Source organism: Erinaceus europaeus, chromosome 1 (genome assembly GCF_950295315.1).
Source record: "Erinaceus europaeus chromosome 1, mEriEur2.1, whole genome shotgun sequence".
NCBI lineage: Eukaryota > Metazoa > Chordata > Mammalia > Eulipotyphla > Erinaceidae > Erinaceus > Erinaceus europaeus.
The window spans coordinates 97,423,288-97,435,500 of NC_080162.1; the positions used below are offsets into that span (position 1 = coordinate 97,423,288).

At 38.8% G+C, this 12,213-nt stretch overlaps 1 protein-coding gene across 2 annotated transcripts in view; it reads right to left on the minus strand.

The window, feature by feature from the left end:
• PARG (poly(ADP-ribose) glycohydrolase) overlaps positions 1 to 12,213 on the minus strand; it is a 120,179-nt gene that overhangs the window by 6,039 nt on the left and 101,927 nt on the right. The gene's annotated exons all lie outside the window — the stretch shown is intronic.

The window sequence follows — 12,213 nt, forward strand, 5'->3', positions numbered from 1 at the left end:
TCACAATCTAAGCTTTGGAAATGTCTTCAAAGACAAGTTCAGAAGCAAAGAAAACAAAACAAAAATAATGGGACTACATCAAGCTGAAAGTTTCTGCACAGCAAAGGGTACCACCACTTGAACAGAAAGAATTCCTTCCTGGGCGGAGGGTAGATAGCATAATGGTTATGCAAACAGACTCTCACGTCTGAGGCTCCAAAGTCCCAGGTTCAATCCCCCATACCACCATAAGCCAGAGCTGAACAGTGCTCTGGTAAAAAACAAACAAACAAACAAACAAGGAGAAGATGTGGGGAAAAACGGACACTTCTGAACTACTGATAGAAGTAAACTGATCCAACTCTTGTTGAAAACAGTCTGGAGATTTTTCAGAGCACTAGAAATGAACCTACCCTATGACCCAGCAATTTCTCTTCTGGAAGTTCATGTATACCTATATTCATAGCAGCACAATTTACAATACCCCAAACCTGGAAGCAACCCAGGTGTCCAACGATTAGATGAGTGGCTAAAAAAACTGGAATATATATATATATATATATAGAAATATATATATATATATATATATGATGGAATACTACTCAGCTGTTAAATATGAATTCATCTTCTTTGTGTCACTTTGGATGGAACTGGAAGACATCATGTTAAGTGAGAGAAGCCAAAAAGAGAAGGACAAATACTTAATGATCACACTTACAGAAGGGCATAATAAGTAGGGACTGGGAAAGAGAACAGAAAATGAAACTTGGACTGGGTACAGTGTTCTGCATCATAGATAACTGTGGGGAAGGAGTGGCAGGGAGGGGCTGAGGAGAGCCTTGGGATCCTGGTGTGTGATGATGTAAAAGGACCTAGGTTATAGGTGAGAGTACACTCCAGAGAACTTTCACAGTGAGAAGAGCAATGGTCAATCAATGACTGTACTGTATACCATTAATCCCCCAATAAAAATGATAAAAAGTTCAAACAAGGTTAAAAAAAAAAAGTAAGTCACTGACAAAAGATAATTTAAACAGAAGTATCTACACACCTCACTATCTACAGCATCCCTATGACTTCTACAAATCTAGAGAATGTCTCATTATTTATAAGTCTATTATTTAGCATCACAAATTGGATGAGAATAAATCACAAATCTAATAGGGTATGTGGACTGACTCCAAATATGATATAAAAGGATAAAATTTTAACTTCAAACAAAACTAGGTGCCAAAATAATCACTTAAATTAACCTGTAGGGAGCTCAGTTTTAATTTTCTTTTTGGCTTCAATGTCAAGCTATAAAGAAAATACAAATAAATATGAGTAATAATAAAAAACCCAACTCATAGTGTCCTCATGCAATAAACAAATTAAGCAAAAAGCAGGTAAAATGATGGGCATTCATACCACAGGTGTGCTTTGAGAAAAATCAGCATGTAGTATTAGTAACAACTGCAATCAAAAATCTCTTTTAGGGAGTCAGGCGGTATCGCAGTGGGTTAAGTGCAGGTGACGCAAAGTGCAAAGACAGGCTCAAGGATCCCAGTTCCAGCCCCTGGCTTCTCACCTGCAAGGAAGTCGCTTCACAGGTGGTGAAGCAGGTCTGCAGGGTCTATCTTTCTCTCCCCCTCCCCGTCTTCCCCTCCTCTCTCCATTTCTCTCTGTTCAACAATGACGACATCAATAACAACAATAAAACAACAAGGGTAACAAAAGGGAAAAAAAGAGCTCTTTTAGCAACTTTATAGGTATTAATTCACTTAATCCTGATTAAGTATTACAAATAGCAAATATTAATAATATTGGTATTATCTCAGCTTTGAAAATAAACAGGTGGAGGATCACTGTAATTTCCAATGGAGGGAATGGGGACACAGAACTCTGGTGGTGGGAACAGTATGTAACTGTACCCCTGCTATCATATAATTTTGCAAGTCAATATTAAATCACTATAAAAAGGAAATGAAACAGGTACTGGCAACACAAAGCTATAATTTGTTGAAGGCCACAGAGCCAGAAAGCTGTAGAGTTGCAATGTGACCCTCTTCAGTAATTTTGACTGAAAGGCTTGTATATATATGTACCCTTATACATTATGCCACAGCAGCCAGTTTCTATGTTAAATCATTCTGCTCGACTCAAACTTTGCATATGCCAGACAGAAGAGTCTTCTCAAAATCTTTTTTAAAAATAGTATATAAACGTAGAACAGAAAACAGGCTAAAACAGTATAGACAAGTCCTTCTAGTGAAATCCAAGGTGCACTGTGAGTTCTTTTGTCCCAATTACTTCCAAATCTCAAGCACTGCTCAGAAATCCCAAGAGTTTGTTGCTCACTTTTCCAAGCCAACCCATCCTCTAATTGGTTTTATTCTCATTTTGCTTTTTTCCTTAATATTTTATTTATTTATTTGATAGAAACAGAGAGAAATCGAGAGGGAAGGAGGAGATAGAAATGAAGAGAAGCACAGACACCCCTATAGCACTGCTTCACCACTCATAAAATGAGACAGTGCTGTCTGGGAAGCTGGAGTCTGAGAACAGGACTAGAAATCAAGGGCAGAGAGAAGCTTCCAAATATGGGGAAAGTATATATATATATACCATTAACTGTAAACCATGTCAATCTGACCCAGGGTCCATTTCTATTCATATTCAGCACAGGAGCCTGTGTAACCTTTGCATCCCTGTCAGTCTGAGTTTATAGCCCATGGTCACAGCTAGGATCATTCTAAGCTGCACTCATTTCAGGACTCGTCTTCCTGGAGTGGCAGAGTATGCTGACCTAGCTAGCCTACCTTTGGAGAGTGGGGCAATTTCTACCACTGTTGTTCTATGTTGAGGGCAGTGTCCCTAGAGGCCCATAGGATGGTTTATGATGTTCCTGAAGGAAGTGACCAGTGACAGTGGAGACAGGGATCTGCTAGAGGTCTAGGTACTTCATTATCTATGTGGGAATCCAAGGATACCCTGACTAAGGCCCCAGATGATAGGGTGACCATTATCCCTCCCTTCCTCATGGATGTTACTCAAAGCTCATTCTTCTGTCCTACCAGCTTTTAACATACTCTACTTTCAAACACTCCACAACCTGGCTGGGGAAGTATAGACAGCAGTAGCAAAACAAAATTGCATGCTCAGGACCCCAGAGATCCCAGGTTAAATCCCAGCTACCACTGTATGACAGATTGCACTGGCCTTTCTCTTTCTCTAATTAAAATAAATCAATATAGTGTGGGAGGAGATAGCACAGTGGTCATGCAAAACCAAAAAAAAGTTTAATGCCGGAGGGTCGTAAGTCTCCAATTCAATTCCCTGCACCACTTTAAACTAGAGCTAAACACTGTCTGGTCCCTCTATGCGATCTCTCTCTCATTAAAATAAAATGAATATAACATATAAAAGAGTTAAAAAGAAGAAAAGAAATCAATACATCATGTTGTTGCTGTGGCTTCACTACTATCTACATCAACATTTTCAGATAAAAAGAGAGACAGAGAAAGAGATGGAGAGACACCACAGCTTCTCTCAGCCTTGGCATATCAAGGGCTTGAACCTATAACATATGCATGATAAAGCAGGCCACTTCTCAGGGAACTATCTCACCAACTCCTCTAAGTAAATAAATATTAATGCAAAAGAAAAAAAAGCAACCATAATAGCAGCTCCCAAATCTAGATATAGACACAGAATTTGTAACCAGTAAAGATTAAATAACAAGAGCAAGAGCACAGAGTCAGGACACTTGGGCATCAGTCACAGTTCGAATGATCACCCTGTTATTGGCTATCTGCATGACCTTAGGCTACTTAATCTCTCTATGCCTCAGCTATCTCATCTATAAAGATAAAAATAAAAGCTACCCAATAGGCTGGTAAGACCTAACAACTGCGAAGATAATACTTATACAATTCTGGGAACACAGAACACATTCAACACATTTAATAATGACAACAATGACAATAATGTGAGTGCTAAACAACTTACATTGGCTTTTGGAGAAAACAGGTTAAATTTGAATATTGGTTCTGATACTTAACTAGCTGTCTCCTTCTTTGGACAGGCTTACTGTTAGTTGTCGGTCATTACGGCAGGTCCCCTGCATTGCTTGATGCTGTGGTCTATTTACATAATCATTGTTTTGCCTGAGACCCACCTTGCCTACAGGGTATTGGTTTAATCCCATTGGTTAAAACCTTCGCAACAGCTGCTATGAAAGCTTTCTATGTTCGAGATATTTTTTTTGCTCTGCCCCCTCTCCTAGCCATTTCCTTTCCCCATTTGCCACTTCCGGTTAAAGAGATATATAAAAGGCATTGTATCTGATCAATAAAGGAGAGTTGCATTGTGTTCTGGCTCAGCCACTTGAGTTCCTGGTTCCTCTCCCGCCTCGCTGAGTAAGCAGCAGCCTAGGTTGGCTCCAGCTGAGTTCTCTCCAACCCAGAGAACATGAGAAACACTCTCAGCCTAGCCTGGCAGTTAGTCTATCTATGAACCTTGGTTTCATTATCTTAAAAATGGAGCTATAGGGGAGTTGGGCGGTAGCGCAGCAGGTTAAGTGCAGGTTAAGGATCCTGGTTCGAGCCCCCGGCTCCCTACCTGCAGGGGAGTCATTTAATAGGCGGTGAAGCAGGTCTGCAGGTGTCTATCTTTCTCTCCCCCTCTCTGTCTTCCCCTCTTCTCTCCATTTCTCTCTGTCCTATCCAACAAAAATGACATCAGTAACAACGATAATAATAACCACAACAATGGTAAAACAACCAGGGTAACAAAAGGGGGATAAAAAAAAAGGCCTCCAGGAGCAGTGGATTCGTGGTGCAGGTACCGAGCCCCGACAATAACTCTGGAGGCAAAAAAAAAAAAAAAAGGAGCTATAAATGGCAAAATACCTATGCAAATGAAAGGAGCAAATGCAGTGATTTGTAAACATGGCTGATCATTAGCAACTCCAAGACAGTTACGAGAAATTTTCAGGACCAGGCAGTGGCACATCTGGTTAAGTGGTCACATTACAGTTTGCAAGGACTCAGGTTTAAGCCCCTGGTTCCCACCTGCAGGGGGAAAGCTTCATGAGTGATGAAACAGGGCTGCAGGTGTCTCTGTCTCTTTCCCTCTACCTCTCCCATCCTCTCAATTTCTCTCTCTCTATCCAATAATAAATAAAAATATTAAAAAAAAATTCTCAAGTCATTTCCAAATCCACTAACTCAGTAGCATCTCTAAGCCACTCCAGAAACCTTGAATGAAGAATATCAGACATGAACCTATTCTAGGAACTGGGGAAGCACATGGAATAAAAGTTTCTACACTGCTGGTGAGAATGCAAACTAGTACAGCTCTTATGGAAAACTCTCTAAAGAGCTCTTAAACAAATAAAAGTGAAATTACCATATGATCTGGCAATATCACTCTTAGGCATTTACCCAAAGAACACACAAACATTTACCCAAAGGGACATGTACATGTGTATCCCACATGTGAAAGAAAGAGTGGGAATAGCTTAAATGGCCACCAGAAGATGCCTGGCTAAAGAAGTTATAGGATATATATTCCATGAATCAAAAAAGATGATATTGTATTCTTTGGGACAAAATGTATAGAATTTGAGGTGATATGCTTAGTGAAATAAGAGATGGAAGACAACTACCAGATGATTTCACTCATATGTGTAATCTAGAGATCAGATACACATGTATTTGAAAAACAAACATCAGAAACAAACAAACTGTTTCTAAGAGCTTTGAAGACTATGGTAGTTATCTTTGGAAGGTGGGAAGGTGGGGACACAGAACTTTGGTAGTGGGTGTGGTGTGGAACTATATGCTGAAATCTTACAATCTTATACTTTATTATAATCACAAAGGGGGAGGAGGGGAAGATAAGAGAGGGACACACACCCACACCCTCTACTACGGCAACATTGCTACACTAGTTTTGAAGCTTTCCTTCTGGCAGTTGGGACCAGGGGCTTAAATCCACGACATTAAGCATTATATCACATGGTCTCTACCAGGTACATTGCCACCCAGCCTCTATAATATTTCTTATTAAATTTTTTATAGGATTTTTTGGTTACAAAAGTAATATGTTCATACAAACAAACAAAAACAGATTAAGAAGAAAACAAAGAAGAACATAAACTCACCTAGGGACAACCAAAGCCAACCTTTGCACATAATCAGATAAAGATGGAGATACTGTGCATCTCATATAATTTGGCAGTATTCCATGTCAGCAGGGATATTTATGAAATAGCTTTTAATGCCTATTATTTTACTATATACCTGTATCATAATTTCTTTCCAAATTCAGTTTTAGCAAATAATCCCCAAGAGACATTATGACTACTTTTACTTTTTTTATTTTTTATTTTATTTATTTATTCCCTTTTGTTGCCCTTATTGTTTTATTGTTGTTGTCGTTGTTGGATAGGACAGAGAGAAATGGAGAGAGGAGGGGAAGACAGAGAGGAGGAGAGAAAGATAGACACCTGCAGACCTGCTTCACTGCCTGTGAAGCGACTCCCCCTGCAGGTGAGGAGCTGGGGTTCGAACTGGGATCCTTATGCCGATCCTTGTGCTTTGTGCCACCTGTGCTTAACCCGCTGTGCTACAGCCCGACTCCCTACTTTTACTTTTTTAAAAGACCATTCAAGCAAACGAAGGAGGGCATCTGTCAAAAAGCAATCTAAGATTAAATTTCAATAGCTGAGAAAATTTATAGTGAAAATCTTTGAATACTACTCCTAATCTTCAACAGAGGAAGCAAAATTATAGCCCGAGAGAAAGATTTTTTGTGTCATAAAGGAGAGGAAAGAAACAAACACATTTATAAAGCTTCCAAAATTGTCTATCACAAATGACCAAGGCTATGGAAGATCTGGTTTCTGGATTGATGATATGAACCTACTCATTCATTTTACTTAAGAGAAAACCAGAAAAAGTGTCTGTCATAAGATCAATAAGCCCAGAGTAGAAAACAGATTTTCTCAAACAAATTCAGGATGATAAAGAATTTCATAAAATAAAAGCAAGATATTCTCTTTTCTGCAGACTTCCAAAATGCTGAAAATAGTATCATGTGGCCATATTTTGAATATGAAGAATATGTGGTTGAAAGTCTTTAAAATAAAGGAATAGGAAAGATTTTTCTAAGAATGCCACAAAAATGTAAACATAAAAAAATTACCTGTTATGACAATAACCCAAAAGATGCCAAAATAAATGAGAAAAAAAAAAAACACAAACTTGAGATAACTACCTACAACACATGGCAATTACAGAGTAATCTATAAGATACAAATCATTATTACCAGTCAATAAACAATGAAATGTACATCTAAAATGACAAATGAGCAGAAGATATATAAAAAAGCGACTTTAAAAACATAAAAGTGGCCAGAAAGAAAGAAAGAAGAAAAGAAACAGCTGACTTTCAGAGACATTAAAAGGACTGATGAAATCCTATTCCATAGTGGTTGCTCATGCAAGGAAGACAATGTAAACTGAGAGTTTCTCTGAAGGATAATTTACAACAAGTGTTGAGATATAAAGAACAGATATCCTTAGAGTCAATAATCTTACTTCTAGGGTCTAACCCTAAGGGTAAAATATCTAACTATATGCTGAAATATTCCTATAATAAAGAAAACAAATGATCTGTGAATGAAGACATATATGCAATCATGGTACACAGGTACACACAATAGAATGCCTTATAGCTACTAAAACATGTTAACAGCAAATCTACATTTGCTGCTGTTGAAATTATCAACACAGCGATGAGATGGGTATGGAGAGAGAGAGAGAGAAAACCACAGCAGCGAAGCTTTTTTCAATGTGGTAGTGCCAGGGTCAAACGTGGGAACATGTGTATAGGACAAAGTAGCACACTAACCAAGTGAGATATTTTGCTGACTCCAAATGGCAATACAGACTGTTAAACATAAATGTTTGAAAGGATGGTCACCAAAATGCTAAAAATCAGTGATTTTTACATTTTATATTTTCTAGATTAAAAAATAATGATGTACCAGCGAAGCACAAGGACCTGCATAAGGATCCCGGTTTGAGCCCCCGGCTCCCCACCTTCAGGGGAGTCGCTTCACTGGAGGTGAACAGGTCTGCAGGTGTGTATCTTTCCTCCTCTCTGTCTTCCCCTCCTCTCTCCATTTCTTTCTGTCCTATCTAACAACGGTGACATCAATAACAACAACAATAATAACTACAACAACAATAAAAAAAACAAGGGCAACAAAAGGGAGAATAAATAAATATAAAAAAATTTAAAAAAATTAATGATGTACCAGTTTAAAAAAAAATAACAGACTCACAAGTTATGCCCACAACTTTTCTATTTTCAAGATACATCTTTTTGATACATCTAGTTTGATTATGAAGGCCAACTCATAGCTTAATGTTTGCTTGGACTATTTTTCTTGTTACTTTAATAATTGTCCTACAACCAAATAATTTTTGTGATCTTTGTCCTGCCTGGTAGGAGCCTCAAAAACTCAAAGAATTACCTGAGTAAAAACATTTTTATTAACTATAGGTGCATTCCTAGTTTTAGTGTAGCTTTCGTATTTGGAATTCAAGCCAGTGACCTCAAAGAAATGGAGGGAGGGCTGGAGGTTAAGTTCAGTTACACGACCAATGATACATACGAAATTAAACCTCAATATAAACTTTGAACACCAAAGATATGTGGAACTTCCTGGTTGGCAAACATTGGTAAGCTGGGGAAATGAAGTGACTTTACACTTGTTTTTTTTAAAAAAAAGATCTTATTTATTCATGAAGAAGAAAAAAGGAGGAGGGGAGTGAGGGGGAAGAGAAGAAAGAACCAGACATTACTCTGGTTCATGTGCTGCTGGGGATTGAACTCAGGACCTCATGCTTGAGAGTCCAATGCTTTATCCACTGCGCCACATCCCAGACTTTTTTTTTTTTTTTTTTTAAAACCAGAGCATTGTTCAGCTCTGGCTTATGGTGGTGTGGGGGATTGAACCTGGGATTTTGGAGCTTCAGGCATGAGAGCCTCTTTCCCTAATTATGCTATCTACCCATCACCCATTATTTTACACTTAGGAAGAGGGCAGGAAAGCTCTGCATTCCCTCACAGATGTTACATCATGTGTATCCATAACAATGAAACTACAGTAAACTTTTGGGAAGATAGCATAATGGTTATGCACAAGGCTCTCATGCCTGAGGTTCATAAAATTCTAGAATCAATCCCTAGAGCCATCATAAACCAGAGCTGAACAGTGTTCTGGTCAAAACTGAACAAAACAAAACCAAACAATGTAGTAGAACTTCCCTAAGTTCTGTGAGTCAGTCTAGTCAATTATTAAGCCAGAGGGAAGTTAGGTGAACCTCTCAAAGGACTAGTAACTAGTTAACCAGATGTGTGGATAGCATGACACACCTCCACTCTTAACCTTATGGGTAGTCTAGTAACAGGACAAAATAGCACAGAAACTTGCCCTTAAGCTATGCGGTTTGCATCAACTCCATGTAGTTCCTACCAGGATTGTATTATAGAATTCCTAGTTGGAACCTGTCAAGTTAAGCTGATACATAACCAGCAGTAAGCACCCTAAGTTAGGATATAATATTGTTATATAATTGATTTTTTTTTTCCTCCTTCAGGGTTATTGCTGGGCTTGGTGCCTGCACCATGAATTCACCGCTCCTGGAGGCCATTTCCCCCCCCCCTTTTGTTGCCCTTGTTGTAGCTTTGTTGTGGTTATTATTATTGCCCTTGTTGACGCAATTCGTTGTTGGATAGGACAGAGAGAAATGGAGCGAGGAGGGGAAGACAGAGAAGGGGAGAGAAAGATAGACACCTGCAGACCTGCTTCACCGCCTGTGAAGCGACTCCCCTGCAGGTGGGGAGCCGGGGGCTCGAACCGGGATCCTTACGCTGGTCCCTGCGCTTTGCGCCACATCGCTTAACCCACTGCGCCACCGCCTGACCCCCATAATTGATATTTTTGAGAGTAAAGAAAATGCTATAATTTGGTAAATGGCCACTAGCTTTACTGATCAGATTGTGTGATTTTGCAATCATAAACAGTAAGAAGCTATCCATCTTGAGTGCTAAAAAGGCTCCTTACATGTGCCATTTGTGAAGCTCTTTCAAGTTTTATTTCCCCACTTGTGTGTCTCTATAAAAGCACTTACTGTTGTTTTACATGTCTATGCCTCTTTCTCATATTTTGCGCTGTGAGTTCCAGACCAGGACCCATATCTTATTCACCTCTGTACTCTCAGAGCCTAATACAGAGCCTAGAACATGGCAGGTGCCCCATAAGTTTAGGGTATGAAGAGCTGGGATATGGCTCAGCAATAGAGTACATGGCTTGCATGAATGAAAGTTCCTGAGTTCCATCCTAGCACTGCATAAAAATAAACAAAACCAAAACAAAACTGTGATGAATGAGTGAGTCAAAGGGACTGAGTTCAGGTGGTGGTGCACCTGGTTTAGCGCATGTTATAATGTACAAGGACTTAAGTTCAAGCTCCCAGTCCCTAGTATGCAGGGGGAAAGCTTTGCAAGTGGTGAAACAGTGCTGCAAGTATTTTTTTTTTTTCTCTCCCTCTCTATCTCTCCTTCTCCTCATAATTTCTGTATGCCTCTATCCAATAAATAAATAAAGATAATAAAAAAATTAAAAGGAAAAAGGATACTTAAAAAACAAGAATGAAAGAGTGAGTCAACAAAATGGCTCTGTCCATAAAAGTTACATCTATATCCTAAGGAACCCAACATATCCATCCAAAAAGATCTGTGTACACATATGTTCTTGGTAGCACAATTTGTAGTAGCCAAAACCTGGAAGCAACCCAGGTGTCCAACAACAGAAGAGTGGCTGAGCAAGTTGTGGTCTATACACACAATGGAATACTACTCAGCTATAAAAAAATGGTGACTTCACCATTTTCAGCCGATCTTGGATGGACCTTGAAAAATTCATGTTAAGCGAAATAAGTCAGAAACAGAAGGATGAATATGGGATGATCTCACTCTCAGGCAGAAGTTGAAAAACAAGATCAGAAAAGAAAACAGAAGTAGAACCTGAAATGAAATTGGCATATCACACCAAAGTAAAAGACTCTGGGGTGGGGGGGGGGGGGAAATACAGGTCCAACAAGGATTCAGAGGACCTAGTGGGGGTTGTATTGTTATACGGGAAACTGGGGAATTTTATGCATGTACAAATTATTGTACTTGCTGCTGAATGTAAAACATTAATTCCCCAATTAAAAAAAAAAATCAGAGTAAAAAAAAAAAAGTTTTCCCCCTGCAGGTGGGGACTGAGGACTTGAACCCAGGTCCCTGCACATTGTAACATGCGCGCTTAACCTGGTGCACCCACCACCCGGCCCAGGACTCAATTTGTTTTTAAGATTTATGTATTTACTAAAAAAATAAATAAATAAAAATAAGTGTTTTTACAAAAAAAAAAAAAAAGTTACATCTATATATGGAAATGCTGGAGTGGGTGCTTTCATTTGAAGCCTCATAATCACTTTGAACTCTTACTATTTATTTAACCGTGACTGGCATATTGAAGAGGCAAATGGCCTATGCAGGGAAATAGCAAATAAAAGTAATAGTTATTTTAAATACAATAAGAAGAAAAGAATGTTGTCAAACATTCTTTCTCTCTTTTTTAATTTTCTTATTTATTTATTTATTTTAAAAAGGAGACATTAACAAAACTGTAGGATAGGAGGGGTACAACTCCACATAATTCCCACTGCCAGATCTCTATATCCCATCCTCGCCACCCCCCCTCCCCATAGCTTTCCCATTCTTTATCCCTCTGGGAGTATGGACCCAAGGTCACTGTGGGTTGTAGTAGAAGGTGGAAGGTCTGGCTTCTGTAATTGCTTCCCCACTGGACATGGGCATTGATTGACAGGTCAATCCATACTCTCAGTCTGCCTCTCTCTTTCCCTAGTAGGGTGGGTCTCTTTTCACTTAGATCTTTGTGCTCTCTTATATCAAAATATTAGAAATTTGTTTCAAAAAGACTAAAGTTTCTCTGTGATCAGAGTGCTGTCATCCTCCCCCCAATTTCTTCAGTTGTTTACTTTTTTACATTTAAAAATATTTCTTTATTGGGGGATTAATGTTTTACAATAAATACAATAGTTTGTACATGCATAACATTTCTCAGTTTTTCACATAACAATACAAGCCTCACTAGGTCCTCTGTCA